General features: G+C 39.7%; 1 long non-coding RNA gene across 1 annotated transcript; it reads right to left on the bottom strand.

The window, feature by feature from the left end:
* Positions 1 to 1,048: 1,048 nt before the first annotated feature.
* LOC145062448 (uncharacterized) lies at positions 1,049 to 2,592 on the bottom strand. The gene is made up of 3 exons (XR_013687566.1): positions 2,532 to 2,592; positions 2,075 to 2,178; positions 1,049 to 1,541 (listed from the first exon to the last, which is right to left on the bottom strand). It is a non-coding gene; the product is annotated as an uncharacterized LOC145062448 (long non-coding RNA).
* Positions 2,593 to 17,391: the final 14,799 nt, after the last annotated feature.

Here is a 17,391-nt window from a genome sequence, read left to right as displayed (position 1 = left end):
ATTTGGAAGAATAATGCCATCAATCCATCTTCGAGTGGTGCTCACTGTAAAGACACCATCATTACTAATCGTCCACACCCAACTATCACTTTTATCATTGAGTGTCCCCTTCGATAAATAATCAAGTAACCTCGTGTACTGTAGCATTTCGATACCACCTCTTAAAGGACGTCTCCAATTCCAACGCAACCCTCCATCTTTCATACGGTTTTCAATAGTACAATCTTTTTCAAGATCAAGTTGAAAAACTCTAGGAAAACGTTTATCTAAAGTACTATCACCCATCCAAGTTTCCTTCCAAAAAAAGAGTATTCCTTCCATTTCCCACAATCCTCTGTACTGAGTTCACCGCCACACCTTTTCCATGAAACCGAAAACATGAAGCAAGAATTCTAGCCCATGGACCGCCACCACTCCAAGTTCATTTAGATTGATCAAATCCTCAGGTTTCACCATATAATTGTTTAATGACTTAAAACCAAAGAGCATTTTGTTCCGTATAAAACCGTTATTGTCATTTCAGAAGTAAAGAAAAATTTAAGGAAACCAAGCTTCCAATATCCAATCCACCATGTTTCTTATCCGCCAACACTTGATCCCAAGCTATCCAATGCAATTTTCGATTATTATTAGTGCCACCTCAAAAAAATTGACTTCTAAGAGCTTTCAATTCCTTAGCTACTTGCACTGGCATTAAAACAAAGACATAAAAAACATACTCATAGATCCCAAGACCGATTTCAAAAGTAACGACCTCCCCCCATTGGAAAGTGTAGAGACTTTCCAGAAAGATAATTTTTTCAAGAATTTATCCTTAATCGTTTTACAACCAATCACTCTGGAGATATTCTATCCCACAGGAAGCCTCAAGTAAGTAGAAGGGAATCTACCAGCTCAACTCCCAACCAAATGAGCATACTGCTCAATTTCTTCAAGAGGAACATAATATGTGTATTGCATCAATATGCTTTTTTTTTTATCTTATTTTACAAGAAATTCAATTTCAAAGTAATTTTAATCAATTTGTATTGATGTTAAATACAAAAAATGACAATGTAATTTTTATTAACGTGTATTATATCAATAGTTTTATTAACATATTTTACATTGAAATATCAATACATTAGAGCACCAAGAGCCATGGGTGTAAGTTACTTGCAAATTACAACCTATATCAAGTTGGATTAACATGAAGAGTATTGTAAACGTGAGAACAAATTTGGAGTGTTCGGATTGAAAGAATCAAATGATTCTGTTGAGAATCTAAACTTTTCTAAAATAAATAGATTTTTTATGGAAATGATATTATTTGTAATCTCATCATAAACAATGATACTTTCAATCTGAAGTGGCATAGTCGTTCTTACATTCACAATACTCATCATTCCTTAATTTTATTTTGAAGATCAGAACTGGGATGTTTAAGCTTTTGTGCTTCTATTCGTAATTGAGTCAGCATTTGAACAGCATCGGCCAAAACAACGGATTTGTCCACTGTGGGTGCCCTTCTAGGCTCAAGCATCGAAGACAATTTAAGAAACCTAAAATGAAAATGGTGAGTTATAATACATGAGAGGAAAAAATAAAGAGGACATGTGGCAACATAGCGTATCCGTGGCTTTCCTATGGTGGGGGCCTAGTGATTAGTTATAAGACTAAAATCTAACTCGATTGGATAAAAATGTCTAGAATCCAAAGTAATCCAAATTTACCGATATAAAATACAGTTTACTGAATTATAACTATAAGTTCACTAAGTCATTGGGAAATTATAAGAATGAAACAATAATGACCATTTTAAACATGAAATTTGAAAATTTTAGATTTTCGTCATTTTGTGGTTCAAACTTTAAAATTTGCAAGTTTACCAAATATTAGTACTAAAGACCAATTATTGAAAATTTCACATGAAACAGGTACCCAACAACTTGACAAAATCATCCAGACGTTCAATAGCATCACATATTATGGTTTATAAAATTTCAATACAAAACTTATTTTTTATAACATATTGTACAAAAAAAATCAACTCAACTAAAAAAATAAACTAAGCAGAAGAGATGTACGGATGTACCTATGAGGTGTATCAATTTGGTGAGCCTTATATGCGGAGTAGAGAGTCGAAGAGCTGTGTGGTGTTGATTTACACGTTTCTTTTACTTTTGATTTGTCCTTGTGCTATGTATGCATCAAAATGACGATTAATTGGTTATATGATTGGTTAAGTCTTACTTTTTTCTTTTTAGTTTACTAACTATTTATGTAATTTAATAACACATATGTATTGAAAAATTATATAAAAAATCAAAATTCATGATTTTTAAATTCTTATAAATAGAATATATAATATTGATATATTTTTTTATGTATATGTGAAACTCTCATATCAAATATATTTTTAGTTGTATTAGTTTATAAATGATAATAACAAAAATAATAAATAAATAAATAAAAGATTTTGGTTCGTTGTATTTTAAATAAAAAAAAAAAGATTGTAGGTTTGTGATAAAAGTAGTCTTTAAGCTCATTACCTGTAGAAAATTTGGAGGGTTTGAGGGCCTTCGCCCCCTACGGTTATCCCTCCTTCCCCTATCAAAGTAACAATCTTGTTTATAAATCTAACAAAAAAATAAAAAAATAAAAAAAAAACTTTTCGCAACCATTATACAAATGCATATGAACTTAAGAAGGAAGAAATAATTACCTGTTTTTTTGATATGGAATCATTATGATCATTTGAATCCACAGTTGAGCCATCAAGATCCAAACTAGAAGCAAAAAATGTGAATTAATGTAGGAAACAGTAAAAGAGTTTTGAAGAAAGTGAAGCATCGATCAATGTCCTTTTATCTCCCATAAATTGCTTCCAACGTCAACAGAAAAAGAAGACAAATTAATGGAAATAATGACACTTGTTAACGAGTACAGATTTGGTCAACGCCATTAAAGCTCAACCACCTACCATTACAAGATACTCATACGATTACCAAGCTTTTTTTCACCACAAATCCAGGAATCTATATGAAGCATAGAGGCTGTCGCTCCCCCCCTGTGTGGTTCCTTCTTCGGTCAACAACCTGTTATCCTCGAATGGCAATGATTCTCGTTCCCTCAGCAATTCTGCTTCACTGGATCTTAACAGGGACCCTGTCCCCTCTGAAGCGACTAATCATGCTCCTGACGGTCTAGATGAGTCTATTTCTAGCGAAATACGGCAAACGGTGGCCATAGGGACTGAAATTGGCTTTCAAATGGAGGCTGACAACCACATTCTAGCTGAAGTGGTGGGTGGTTTGGGTGTAATTGCTCCAAATCAATGAATTTCCTGTCACTTAATGTAAGAGGGGTGGGTGAGGTTGCGAAAGTGGGTTGGGTAAGAAGATTGAAGATCTCTCACAAAGCCAATTTTGTAGGACTACAGGAAACTCAGTTAACTGTCTCCTCTAATATTGATGTCAAAGGGTGTTGGGATTCAAACGATTTTGACTTTGCTTGTGTGGATTCAAGTGGTCGTTCGGGTGGACTGATCTCTATATGGGATACCACATGCTTCCAGAAATTAGAAGTAATCAAGAATCGATACTTTCTAATTGTCATTGGTAAGTATAAGAATACAGAAGCAAACCTGAATATAATTAATGTTTACGGCCCCCAATCTCGTTCAGATAACAAAAAGGTCTGGAATGAACTACTTGGAATTATGAATGAAAGAACAGGCATGTGGGTTGTGTTTGGTGATTTTAATGTTGTGAGAAATCCCAGCGAAAGGTGTAACTCCCAATTCTGCCCTTCTAGTGCTTTTGCTTTTAATAGATTCATACAAGGAGCTAATCTAAAGGACCTCAATATGGGTGGGGAAAAATTTACATTTATGAGTCGAATTGACGCCAAACTAAGCAAGTTGGATAGATTTCTGGTCTGCCCAGACTATCTATCCTCCTTTCCTCTTAGTGTTGTAACGGCTCATCCACGTGAGTTATCCGACCACAATCCCATTACCTTAATTTCTGTTATGGCAGATTTGGTCCAATTACGTTCAAACTTTTTAACTCATGGCTTCTCAGAGAAGGATTTGATCAAGTTGTTATTGATTCATGGAACAATTTTATGGGGTATGGTACCCCTGACGCGTACCTGGCGGCCAAACTCAAGTTCTTGAAGGAGTCAATTAAGAAATGGAGAAGAGACGTTGAACAGGAAGAAAAGAAGGTGTATAGTGATAATATGGTCTTGATTAAAGACTTTGAGAAACTTGCGATGTCCAGGCCCCTCTCTCCTGCTGAAGTGGAAGGCTGGAACACTGGGATTAAAAAGATATCGGAGTGGGAACGCTTTAAGGTCCTTGATTTGAAACAGAAAGCTAGAATAAAATGGACCGTTGATGGTGATGAAAACAGTAAATTTTTTCATGGATACATTAACTGCAAAAATCGAAGGAATCTTCTTCATGGTCTCACGATTAATGGTCACTGGACAATAGATGTTAATGAGATTAAAGGGGAAGTTTTTAGATTTTTCCGTGACAAATTTACTGAGGTTCATGTTTCAAGACCCAAACTAATCAATTCGCATTTTAAGTCGATTTCCATGATGGATGCCATTACAATTGAATCCCCTTTCTGTATTGAGGAGGTTAGGGCTGCGATTTGGGATTGTGGAGGTGAAAAAGCCTCGGGTCCGGATGGTTATACCTTCAAGTTTCTTAAAAATTTTGGGACATCATTAAATGTGACGTGATGAAGTTTGTTAAACATTTTGAGGAGTTCGGATCGCTTGCTAGGGGATGTAACTCGTCATTCATCACTCTAGCTCCTAAAATCAAAGACCCATTATCATTGAACGACTACAGACCTATAAGCTTAATGGGATGTATGAGTAAGATCATAAGTAAAATTCTTTCCAATAGGATGAAATCTGTTATTGGGAAGGTAATCGGAGATGAACAATCGGCATATGTGGAGGGGCGTTGTATACTTGAAGGTCCGCTTATGATTAATGAGGTTTGCTCATGGGCGAAGAGGGATCGAAAAAAAATCCTGCTCTTCAAGGTTGACTTTGATAAAGCCTTCGATTCGGTGAATTGGCAATATTTGGATTCGGTCCTTGAACAGATGGGTTTTGGTAATAAATGGCGGATGTGGATTCGGGGTTGTCTGTCTTCGTCTAGAGCCTCAGTGATCATTAATGGATCCCCGGCGAAAGAATTCCCCATATCTAGAGGCGTTCGTCAAGGTGATCCTCTATCCCCGTATCTTTTCATTATAGCTGTGGAAGGTTTAAGTGTTGCTCTCAAAACTGCTTGCAACAAAGGCCTATTCAGTGGTGTCCAAATTCCCAGAAATGGTCCGAATATCTCCCACCTATTCTACGCTGATGATGCGTTGTTCATAGGCGAATGGTCTCGGACTAACCTAAATAACCTTGCTCGTATTCTGAGATGTTTTCACATCTCATCGGGTCTTAAAGTTAATTTTCAGAAATCGAAGGTATTTGTCACAACTGAAAATTTTGAGCTATGTAATCTATACATTCAAGTTAATATGAATCAAAAACTTCAATCAAATACATCATACAAGTACCACAAGTAGTCATCAAACAATTGGAAAACCCTAGAAGTTCTTGTTAAGTCTACTTTGGACTAGAACTTCCTTATTGGATCCAAGTGGACCAATAAGCTTCCAATTGGACTCTCAAGGGCTTAGAACCCTAATCGGGCTCTAATTGGACCCACACTAAATTATTTCAACATTTTGGACCATATTGGGCCTAGAATGAAATGAATTAATGACTAGGAACCATAATTAACCTAATTTGACCCTAACTAGTCATAAAAATCACCTTTAAATTTATTTGGACCAAAAATCACTCAACTTAACCATGAAAATTGGGCTTAAGTATTTAAAGCCCAAACATTCTCTTTTTCCTCTAATGTTTTCGGCCCAATACCCAAGCCCAAGAGGAAATGGAAGAGTTGACTTAATGCATGCCACCTCATTATTATCCAAAGGATATCCATGCAATATTTCCCATTCCTCCATGCACATCACCTCAAATATCACTTCTCTTCTCTCCTCTCTCTCACTCTCGGCCATACACACATACACACCCCAAAAATATCTCAACTCTCTCTAGATTCACTCAAGAACACTCCCTTCTTCTCCATCCAAAATCTCGAAAAATAGGAAGCATTCAAGGAAGTTCTTCCACAAAAATCATCATCTAAGGTAAGGTTTTGTTTGGATCTATGACTTGTATTCCTTATTTATCAAAAATCTCTTCCTAATCCATGCAAAATCATGATCTTGCACTCTAGAAACCCCATAATCTCGAAAAGTTCATCAAGGAGTGCAAAGGCCAAAAATCACTTCATTTCTTCCAATCTTTCTTCAAGAACCGAAACTACCCCCTAAGGTGAGCTTCATACCCCCTATTTTCTGTTTTTATGAGTTTTGTGGGGGGGGAATACAAGTGAAAGTGTAGATCTATATGTGTTTGTATGCCTTGTATGATTTCCATGCCTATATGTATGCTTTTATGTGTTTTAATGTTGGATCTAGCCATAAAACCCACCAAAACCGAGATATATCTTGTGTTAAATGATTTTAGCTTCAAATATATTTCTAAACACAAAGTGTTTCAAGAAAAATGGCTAAGTGGTTTAGTAATAATTTTCTTTGGGTTAAAAACACAAATTTTGGGCCTAAAATGTGAAAAATACAAAAATAAGGGCCCAAATTGACATTTCACAGATTCTGATGGATGAAGTGTGCCAAAACAGTTTCCATAAAACTATTTCTGGAATTACACTTAATTAGAGGATTAAAAACATGAATTTCAAGCTTAATGGGCTAAAAATGAAAATTTCGGCCCAATGAGGCCCATTATGCGAATTTTTCTGTTTTGGAGGGCCAAAACTGTAACTTTCTGTAAAAAAGTGGACTATAAGTGTTCCAAATCCTTTTCAAAGGTTTAAAATGCTTTTTAAATTTAAAAAGGACCAAAGTTGCAAAAATTTTCCCATTTGGGCCAAAATTGTCAAAGTTGCGAAAAGAAGGGATTAAAACCGAGAAAACTGCATTTTCAGGGTCTTAAGCTGTTTTCTATGAAAATATGCTGGAAAATGTTTATTTCAATAATTTTTGGTGTTAAAATGTCAAGAAAATTGATTTAAATACCAAACCGGAGAATATTTTAAATAAAGGGTTGAAAAGGTAAATTTTACAAACGAGGAGGGGCTGAAAACAGAAAATTTCCAAGACTAATTCTATACATGCAATATGATCAAATAATGGTACTACTACTATCGACAAAATACAATACACTACAATACCAAAAGTCGTTGTTAAACGAATTGGTTCGGTCTCGAACCAATAAAAATCCGAAACCACAAACACAACGATACTATGATACTACAATACTATGATTCATACAAATAACGATTCGGAATACATTATACATGTGCACAGACGTCTACGCACTATCTTTGGGCCCCACAAGTGTAAAATCTTGTTCGTTGAGCCTAGCTAGCCCGACGACCTGATCTTAAGGCCCAAAGACTTCATCTTACGAAGTGTTGGGTTTTACCAACCCGACACAACGTAACCGGACTTTCAATGGCTGTAGACTACTGGTCCCCAAGGGTCCTTTAGTGTCGCTAGTAAAGTCTGCCTTTTTTTTTGCGAGGCGGGTCTGGGACCCCTCGTACCTTTTTATCCCCAACCGGCTAATGGAGTCGTCGAGGCCTTCGTGTCCTCCTTCTCTTCGGATGTGGGACAACAAGACGGTTGGATAGCGTGACTAGTACGGACGACGCCTTCGGGATCGTTAGTATTGCTATAGACTAGTCGTTTGTGTAACGCGTGTTTGTGGCGGATAGTCATGCTCATCAATGATCCAATGTCGTCTGGAATGACATCTTCATGCGTTGCAATGGTTTCAAGTAATTTCATGGAATTCAAGGAATTAGGAAAACATCGGGTTTTCCTAGGGTTTTTCAATACATACAAATTCAGAATACATACAATTTCAATAAACAATATTTTACAAGTATAGAAAACAAACAAGCATACTTATGGATCTTCACACCTTTTTGACTATACTATTTTCAGAAAATATCGGATTTTCTGGTGGTTTTTCAAACGATACGAAGCATTGTTTTCAAATACAACTTATGAACTCACCAACATTTCATATGTTGACGTTTTTCAAAATACTTGTATTCTCAGGGAACCAGTGAATCAAGGGAAATCATATTCAGTGACGGTTGCAGTTTATTTTTGTAAGAATTGAACAAATTAATTTTTGGGGGAATGTAATGTTTAAACAATGTATGATATGTAAACACTACTGGTTGTACTATGTTAATGAATGGTGACGAATGTTGTTATGTTTCATATATATTCAATGTTATGGTATTCAATTGAGTCACGACAGCCCCCGGACGTTTCCGCCGTCTGGTTCGGGGGTGTGACAGGTTGGTATCAGAGCTTTGTTTATAGTGAACTAGCATGTCGAGCCATACATTGATATGCAACTATAAACCAAAAAGAGGGACTAACATAACTCTGAACAGAACAAGTAAATAAAACACACTTGCTTGCATTAGGAATAAAGATCTAACGCTGAATCAAACACAATAACACTGGTGTCTCGGTTAATTCGAGACTGTTCTTAGTGATACCAAGGAGTGAAAGTAGCCTGATCAACTACATTCTCTCCAAAGTAAAACTAACACACGTCTTGAGGATATCGGGATAGCTAGGGAACCTAAAACTATACCCCTTATCACCAAAAAGAGAACGTCTGTTTAGTTTGCAATAGTGGAAGAGGCATAGGATAATATTAGTGAACTTTTACGTGGTCTGCTATGTGTTGCAAATCTATGATTGTATGCTAAATGATAGAAGTACTTAGGTTCGTACCATACACCTAGCTAGTAGGATCACAACCTCACAGAAACCACGTACACCCAACATCTTTCCGTTTCACGACAGAAAGATGCCTCGCCCAGCTACTCGCGGAAATCCCGAACCAACCCCGCCAGAAGTTGACTCCACTGCTTTCCAGGCAGCCGTGTCTGCTACAGTCACAGCAGCTATGGCACAACTTCACCGAGGGAACAACGGAGGAGGTAACGGGCAAGGATCCGGAAGTTCGAACAATGGGACGAATCAAGGACTCACTAAAACGTGCACCTACAAGGATTTTGCGAACGCTAAACCCCGAACTTTCAACGGTACCGGAGGAGTGATCGCCCTGAAGCGATGGATCGAGAAGGTAGAGTCGGTATTCGAGATATGCGAGTGCCCCGAGCAGATGAAAGTGAAGTTCGCGGCCTGCACTTTTGTGAACCAAGCACTCACTTGGTGGAATGGTCACGTAGAAGCTATGACACTCCCTGTCGCCAACTCTATTCCCTGGGCAGAAATGAAAGAGATGTTGACGGCGGAGTACTGCCCCCGAGGCGAAATACAGAAGATGGAGCAGGAACTATGGAATCTCACGGTACAGAATGGGAACATCGATGCTTACATATCGAGATTCAGCGAATTATCTCTGTTGTGCCCGGGTATGATCACATCAGAGGGAAAGAAGATTGAACGATTCATCTGGGGACTGACATCCCCCATTCAAGGGAATGTGATAGCTGCGAACCCTGAAACTTTTGACAGTGCGAAGAGATTGGCAAAGAGGCTATACGATCATAACCACAAAAAGGGCGAGAAACCGGTAGAGACTGAGAAGAAGAAGGAGAGTGATGGTAAGAAAGGATGGAACAACAAGAGGAAGGGACGTCAGGGTCCCGAGACCTCTAAAAAGCAGCAAACGGTGGCAGTTCACGCTGTCACTGCGCCGGTACCAGTCACATCACATGCTCCAGCCTCAGCTGCTTCAAATGCTTCAAGACCCTACTCCGGTACTCTTCCTAGTTGCAATAAGTGCGGCCTCCACCATCACGGCGAATGCAGGGAACTCCATTGCACCAGTTGCAACCAAAGGGGACACACTGCAAGGTTCTGCAGGACTTATCCTTCTCAGAACCAGAGTCAGGGAAACAACCAGAACAACAACAATAACCACCGCAATACCAACAACACCAATGCCGGCAGCAACAATGCAGGGCCTAGCCACACCTGTTTTGGGTGTGGAAGGACGGGACATTTCCGTCGAGACTGCCCTAACAACAACAACAACTCAGGAAACAGAGGAGCAGGAAGAATGCTGACTATGGGTCAGAGTGATGCAGTTCAGGACCCCGCAGTTGTGACCGGTACGTTCCTCCTAAACCACACTTATGCATGCATCTTATTTGATACTGGAGCGGAGCGAAGTTTCGTAAGTGAGAAGTTTAAACATTTACTAAAACAACAACCCCAGAAGCTAAATGAAACCTATACGGTGGAAATGGCCAATGGGAAAACCGAATCCACTAGGGAGATCTACATCGGATGTACCCTAACCCTCAACCAACACGTCTTACGAATAGATCTGATGCCAGTGTCAATTAGGAGTTTCGATGTGATTATCGGCATGGATTGGTTAAGCCCCCACCATGCTGAGATTATGTGCCACGAGAAGGCCGTTCGCCTTCGTCTCCCGAATCACGAAACCCTAGTGATTTACGGAGACAAACCTAGCACAAATCTTCGTCTTATCTCGTGCGTCAAAGCACAAAAACATCTGCGAAAGAACAACTTAGCGTTCTTGGCCCACATAGTGGACAAGGCCAAAGAAGAAATTAACATCCAAGACATTCCGGTAGCGTGTGAATTCCCAGACGTGTTTCCTGAAGATCTTCCAGGAGTACCCCCAGAGAGACAGGTGGAGTTCCGAATCGACCTCGTTCCAGGAGCAACTCCTCTCGCTAAATCACCATATCGATTGGCACCTGCTGAAATGCAGGAATTGTCCAGCCAACTCAGTGAGCTTCTGGACAAGGGATTTATCCGACCTAGCTACTCGCCATGGGGAGCTCCGGTGCTCTTTGTCAAAAAGAAGGACGGATCTTTCAGAATGTGCATCGATTATAGAGAGTTGAATAAACTCACTGTTAAAAACCGCTACCCACTCCCGCGAATCGATGATCTATTCAACCAGCTCCAAGGAGCTAGCTATTTTTCTAAAATAGATCTACGGTCCGGATACCATCAACTCAAGGTCCGAGAAGAAGATATTCCTAAAACCGCTTTCCGAACCCGCTATGGACATTATGAATTCGTCGTAATGCCCTTCGGTCTAACAAATGAACCCGCCGCATTTATGGACCTAATGAACCGAATCTGTCGACCGTTCTTGGACAACTTCGTCATTGTGTTTATCGATGACATCCTCGTCTATTCTCGAAGCAAAGAGGAGCATGGCCAACATCTCCGACAAGTCCTAGAGACGCTGCAATCGGAAAAGCTTTACGCCAAACTCTCCAAGTGTGAGTTCTGGCTTCGGAGCGTGAATTTTCTAGGTCACGTAGTTAGCCAAGATGGAATTCATGTGGATCCCTCTAAGGTCAAAGCTGTGGAAGGATGGGCAACTCCGACTACGCCCACCGAAATTCGTCAGTTTTTAGGCCTAGCAGGCTACTATAGGAGATTCATCCAAAACTTCTCTAAAATCGCCAAGCCACTTACCTTGCTTACGCAAAAGAGCGTGCCATTCAAGTGGACAGACCGACAAGAGATTGCGTTTCGAGCCTTGAAGCAAGCTCTTTGTAGCGCTCCTGTACTATCTCTACCTGAAGGAACGGAAGATTTTGTAGTTTACTGTGACGCGTCAAATCAAGGCTTAGGTTGCGTTCTCATGCAACGTGGAAGAGTGATAGCATATGCGTCCCGTCAACTAAAGACGCACGAAGTAAATTACACAACCCATGACCTAGAACTGGGAGCCGTGGTCTTCGCCCTAAAAATTTGGAGGCACTACCTGTACGGTACAAAGTGCACCATCTTCACAGACCACAAGAGCCTCCAGCACATCTTGAATCAGAAGGAGCTGAACATGAGACAACGAAGATGGGTGGAGCTGTTAAACGACTACGAATGCGAGATCAAGTACCATCCAGGCAAGGCCAACGTAGTAGCCGATGCCTTAAGTCGGAAGGAGTACTCCAATCGCCGTACGAAAACGCACTCGATAACCATTCAGTCTCATTTGGCCGCTCAAATTGCATCAGTCCAGGCAGAGGCTATGAAAACGGAAAATAGAACTAGCGAGGCATTACGCGGAATGGAGAAGAACCTGGAAGACAAAGAGAATGGGGTATACTACTTCATGAACCGTATTTGGGTTCCAAAAATCGGAGGATTCAGGGAGACCGTTATGAAGGAAGCCCACAAGACACGATACTCCATTCATCCTGGTTCGGACAAGATGTATTTGGACATTAAGCAGCACTATTGGTGGCCTAACATGAAGGCGGAAATCGCAACTTATGTTAGTAAGTGCCTTACGTGTGCCAAAGTAAAAGTGGAGTACCAGAAACCTTCCGGATTGTTACAGCAACCGGCAATCCCTGAGTGGAAATGGGAGGGGATTTCTATGGACTTCGTGACCAAGCTGCCCAAGACGTCGGACGGATTGGACACCATATGGGTAATAATCGACCGACTGACGAAATCTGCCCATTTCCTGCCAATCAAAGAGTCCTACAAGATGGAGAGGCTGACGCGTTTGTACCTATGAGAGATTGTAAGACTTCACGGAGTGCCAAAATCTATCATCTCGGATAGGGACAGTAGGTTCACGTCACGCTTTTGGCAGTCGCTCCACAAGGCCATGGGAACTCATCTTGATATGAGCACCGCGTATCACCCACAGACGGACGGTCAAAGCGAACGAACCATTCAGACGCTTGAAGACATGCTTCGTGCATGTGTGATAGACTTCGGAAAGTCTTGGGATACCCACCTACCGTTGATCGAGTTTTCATATAACAATAGTTATCATTCGAGCATTAAGGTGGCCCCTTTCGAAGCACTGTACGGGCGTAAATGTAGATCACCGTTATGTTGGGCTGAAGTAGGTGACACCCAGTTAGCAAGAACACATACGTCGGATAGGGCAATAACATGACCGGAAATCATTCGCGAGACCACAGAAAAGATTGTCCAGATCAAAGCTCGATTACAGGCATCGCGTGACCGGCAAAAGAGCTACGTTGATAAACGGCGAAAACCCTTAGAATTCCAGGTCGGTGATCGAGTATTGTTGAAGGTCTCACCCTGGAAAGGGGTTATACGTTTCGGAAAACGGGGAAAGCTGAACCCGCGATACATTGGACCTTTCGAAATCGTCGCCCGAATAGGTCCAGTAGCATACAGACTACAACTACCCGCGGAGTTAAACGGTGTACACCCCGTGTTTCACGTCTCTAATCTGAAAAAGTGCCTATCAGATGAAACTCTCGTCATTCCTCTTGACGAAATCGGAATCAATGAGAATCTCCTGTTCGTCGAAGAGCCAATCGAAATCATGGACAGGGAGGTGAAGCGTACTAAGCAGAGTCGCATCCCGATCATGAAGGTACGGTGGAACGCAAAGCGTGGGCCAGAATTCACGTGGGAACGCGAAGATCAAATGAAGCAAAAGTACCCTCACCTATTCTAGCATTCTCAAATCTAGCTTTCAAACAGAATTTCGGGACGAAATTCCCTCTAACGGGGGGATGATGTCACAACTGAAAATTTTGAGCTATGTAATCTATACATTCAAGTTAATATGAATCAAAAACTTCAATCAAATACATCATACAAGTACCACAAGTAGTCATCAAACAATTGGAAAACCCTAGAAGTTCTTGTTAAGTCTACTTTGGACTAGAACTTCCTTATTGGATCCAAGTGGACCAATAAGCTTCCAATTGGACTCTCAAGGGCTTAGAACCCTAATTGGGCTCTAATTGGACCCACACTAAATTATTTCAACATTTTGGACCATATTGGGCCTAGAATGAAATGAATTAATGACTAGGAACCATAATTAACCTAATTTGACCCTAACTAGTCATAAAAATCACCTTTAAATTTATTTGGACCAAAAATCACTCAACTTAACCATGAAAATTGGGCTTAAGTATTTAAAGCCCAAACATTCTCTTTTTCCTCAAATGTTTTCGGCCCAATACCCAAGCCCAAGAGGAAATGGAAGAGTTGACTTAATGCATGCCACCTCATTATTATCCAAAGGATATCCATGCAATATTTCCCATTCCTCCATGCACATCACCTCAAATATCACTTCTCTTCTCTCCTCTCTCTCACTCTCGGCCATACACACATACACACCCCAAAAATATCTCAACTCTCTCTAGATTCACTCAAGAACACTCCCTTCTTCTCCATCCAAAATCTCGAAAAATAGGAAGCATTCAAGGAAGTTCTTCCACAAAAATCATCATCTAAGGTAAGGTTTTGTTTGGATCTATGACTTGTATTCCTTATTTATCAAAAATATCTTCCTAATCCATGCAAAATCATGATCTTGCACTCTAGAAACCCCATAATCTCGAAAAGTTCATCAAGGAGTGCAAAGGCCAAAAATCACTTCATTTCTTCCAATCTTTCTTCAAGAACCGAAACTACCCCCTAAGGTGAGCTTCATACCCCCTATTTTCTGTTTTTATGAGTTTTGTGGGGGGGGGGGGAATACAAGTGAAAGTGTAGATCTATATGTGTTTGTATGCCTTGTATGATTTCCATGCCTATATGTATGCTTTTATGTGTTTTAATGTTGGATCTAGCCATAAAACCCACCAAAACCGAGATATATCTTGTGTTAAATGATTTTAGCTTCAAATATATTTCTAAACACAAAGTGTTTCAAGAAAAATGGCTAAGTGGTTTAGTAATAATTTTCTTTGGGTTAAAAACACAAATTTTGGGCCTAAAATGTGAAAAATACAAAAATAAGGGCCCAAATTGACATTTCACAGATTCTGATGGATGAAGTGTGCCAAAACAGTTTCCATAAAACTATTTCTGGAATTACACTTAATTAGAGGATTAAAAACATGAATTTCAAGCTTAATGGGCTAAAAATGAAAATTTCGGCCCAATGAGGCCCATTATGCGAATTTTTCTGTTTTGGAGGGCCAAAACTGTAAATTTCTGTAAAAAAGTGGACTATAAGTGTTCCAAATCCTTTTCAAAGGTTTAAAATGCTTTTTAAATTTAAAAAGGACCAAAGTTGCAAAAATTTTCCCATTTGGGCCAAAATTGTCAAAGTTGCGAAAAGAAGGGATTAAAACCGAGAAAACTGCATTTTCAGGGTCTTAAGCTGTTTTCTATGAAAAATATGCTGGAAAATGTTTATTTCAATAATTTTTGGTGTTAAAATGTCAAGAAAATTGATTTAAATACCAAACCGGAGAATATTTTAAATAAAGGGTTGAAAAGGTAAATTTTACAAACGAGGAGGGGCTGAAAACAGAAAATTTCCAAGACTAATTCTATACATGCAATATGATCAAATAATGGTACTACTACTATCGACAAAATACAATACACTACAATACCAAAAGTCGTTGTTAAACGAATTGGTTCGGTCTCGAACCAATAAAAATCCGAAACCACAAACACAACGATACTATGATACTACAATACTATGATTCATACAAATAACGATTCGGAATACATTATACATGTGCACAGACGTCTACGCACTATCTTTGGGCCCCACAAGTGTAAAATCTTGTTCGTTGAGCCTAGCTAGCCCGACGACCTGATCTTAAGGCCCAAAGACTTCATCTTACGAAGTGTTGGGTTTTACCAACCCGACACAACGTAACCGGACTTTCAATGGCTGTAGACTACTGGTCCCCAAGGGTCCTTTAGTGTCGCTAGTAAAGTCTGCCTTTTTTTTTGCGAGGCGGGTCTAGGACCCCTCGTACCTTTTTATCCCCAACCGGCTAATGGAGTCGTCGAGGCCTTCGTGTCCTCCTTCTCTTCGGATGTGGGACAACAGGACGATTGGATAGCGTGACTAGTACGGACGACGCCTTCGGGATCGTTAGTATTGCTATAGACTAGTCGTTTGTGTAACGCGTGTTTGTGGCGGATAGTCATGCTCATCAATGATCCAATGTCGTCTGGAATGACATCTTCATGCGTTGCAATGGTTTCAAGTAATTTCATGGAATTCAAGGAATTAGGAAAACATCGGGTTTTCCTAGGGTTTTTCAATACATACAAATTCAGAATACATACAATTTCAATAAACAATATTTTACAAGTATAGAAAACAAACAAGCATACTTATGGATCTTCACACCTTTTTGACTATACTATTTTCAGAAAATATCGGATTTTCTGGTGGTTTTTCAAACGATACGAAGCATTGTTTTCAAATACAACTTATGAACTCACCAACATTTCATATGTTGACGTTTTTCAAAATACTTGTATTCTCAGGGAACCAGTGAATCAAGGGAAATCATATTCAGTGACGGTTGCAGTTTATTTTTGTAAGAATTGAACAAATTAATTTTTGGGGGAATGTAATGTTTAAACAATGTATGATATGTAAACACTACTGGTTGTACTATGTTAATGAATGGTGACGAATGTTGTTATGTTTCATATATATTCAATGTTATGGTATTCAATTGAGTCACGACAGCCCCCGGACGTTTTCGCCGTCTGGTTCGGGGGTGTGACAGTATTCGGTATCGGAACCTCTGTGACGGAAGCTGTGAATTGGGCTAACTTATTGGGCTGTGCTGCGGGTGCTCTTCCGTTCGTTTATCTTGGTGTCCCAGTTGGCGCAAATATGAATTTAATTAAAAATTGGAAGCCGGTTATCAATAAATTCCACTCCAAACTATCCTTATGGAAGGCTAAAACCTTATCGTTTGGTGGTAGATTGACTCTAATTAAGTCAGTTCTTGGGAACTTGCCTACCTATTACCTATCGCTATTCAAAGCTCCAACAGGTGTGTTAGATGAACTGGAGAAGATTCGAAGATCTTTCTTATGGGGTGGGTGTGATGAAAAGAAAAAAATTCACTGGGTGAGTTGGGATAAGGTGCTAACAGCTAAACGTAATGGGGGTTTGGGAGTGGGTTCCATAAAAGCCTTAAATATTGGGTTACTTGTTAAATGGTGGTGGCGACTAAAGAATGACAGACATTCCCTGTGGGCCCGGGTGATTTATGGGATCCACAACTTAGCGGATAAGCCTTTTGATTATCTTTCTAGAAACACATCTTGTGGCGTTTGGAATAATATCTGTAGAATTAAAAAGACACTGCTTGAGCTAGGTATTGACGTCCAAGATATATTCAGATTGGTGATTAAATCTGGGAATGAATCCCTGTTTTGGTATGATTCGTGGCTCGGGTCAGGTAGTTTAAAGGTAAAATATACGTCCTTATTTGAATTGGAATCTAGGAAACGATGCACT

This window comes from Lactuca serriola, chromosome 7 (genome assembly GCF_051521515.1).
Source record: "Lactuca serriola cultivar US96UC23 chromosome 7, Lser_US96UC23_V15, whole genome shotgun sequence".
Lineage (NCBI taxonomy): Eukaryota > Viridiplantae > Streptophyta > Magnoliopsida > Asterales > Asteraceae > Lactuca > Lactuca serriola.
The sequence above is the reverse complement of the archived record's forward strand: the minus strand, read 5'-3'. Positions and strand labels throughout refer to the sequence as shown.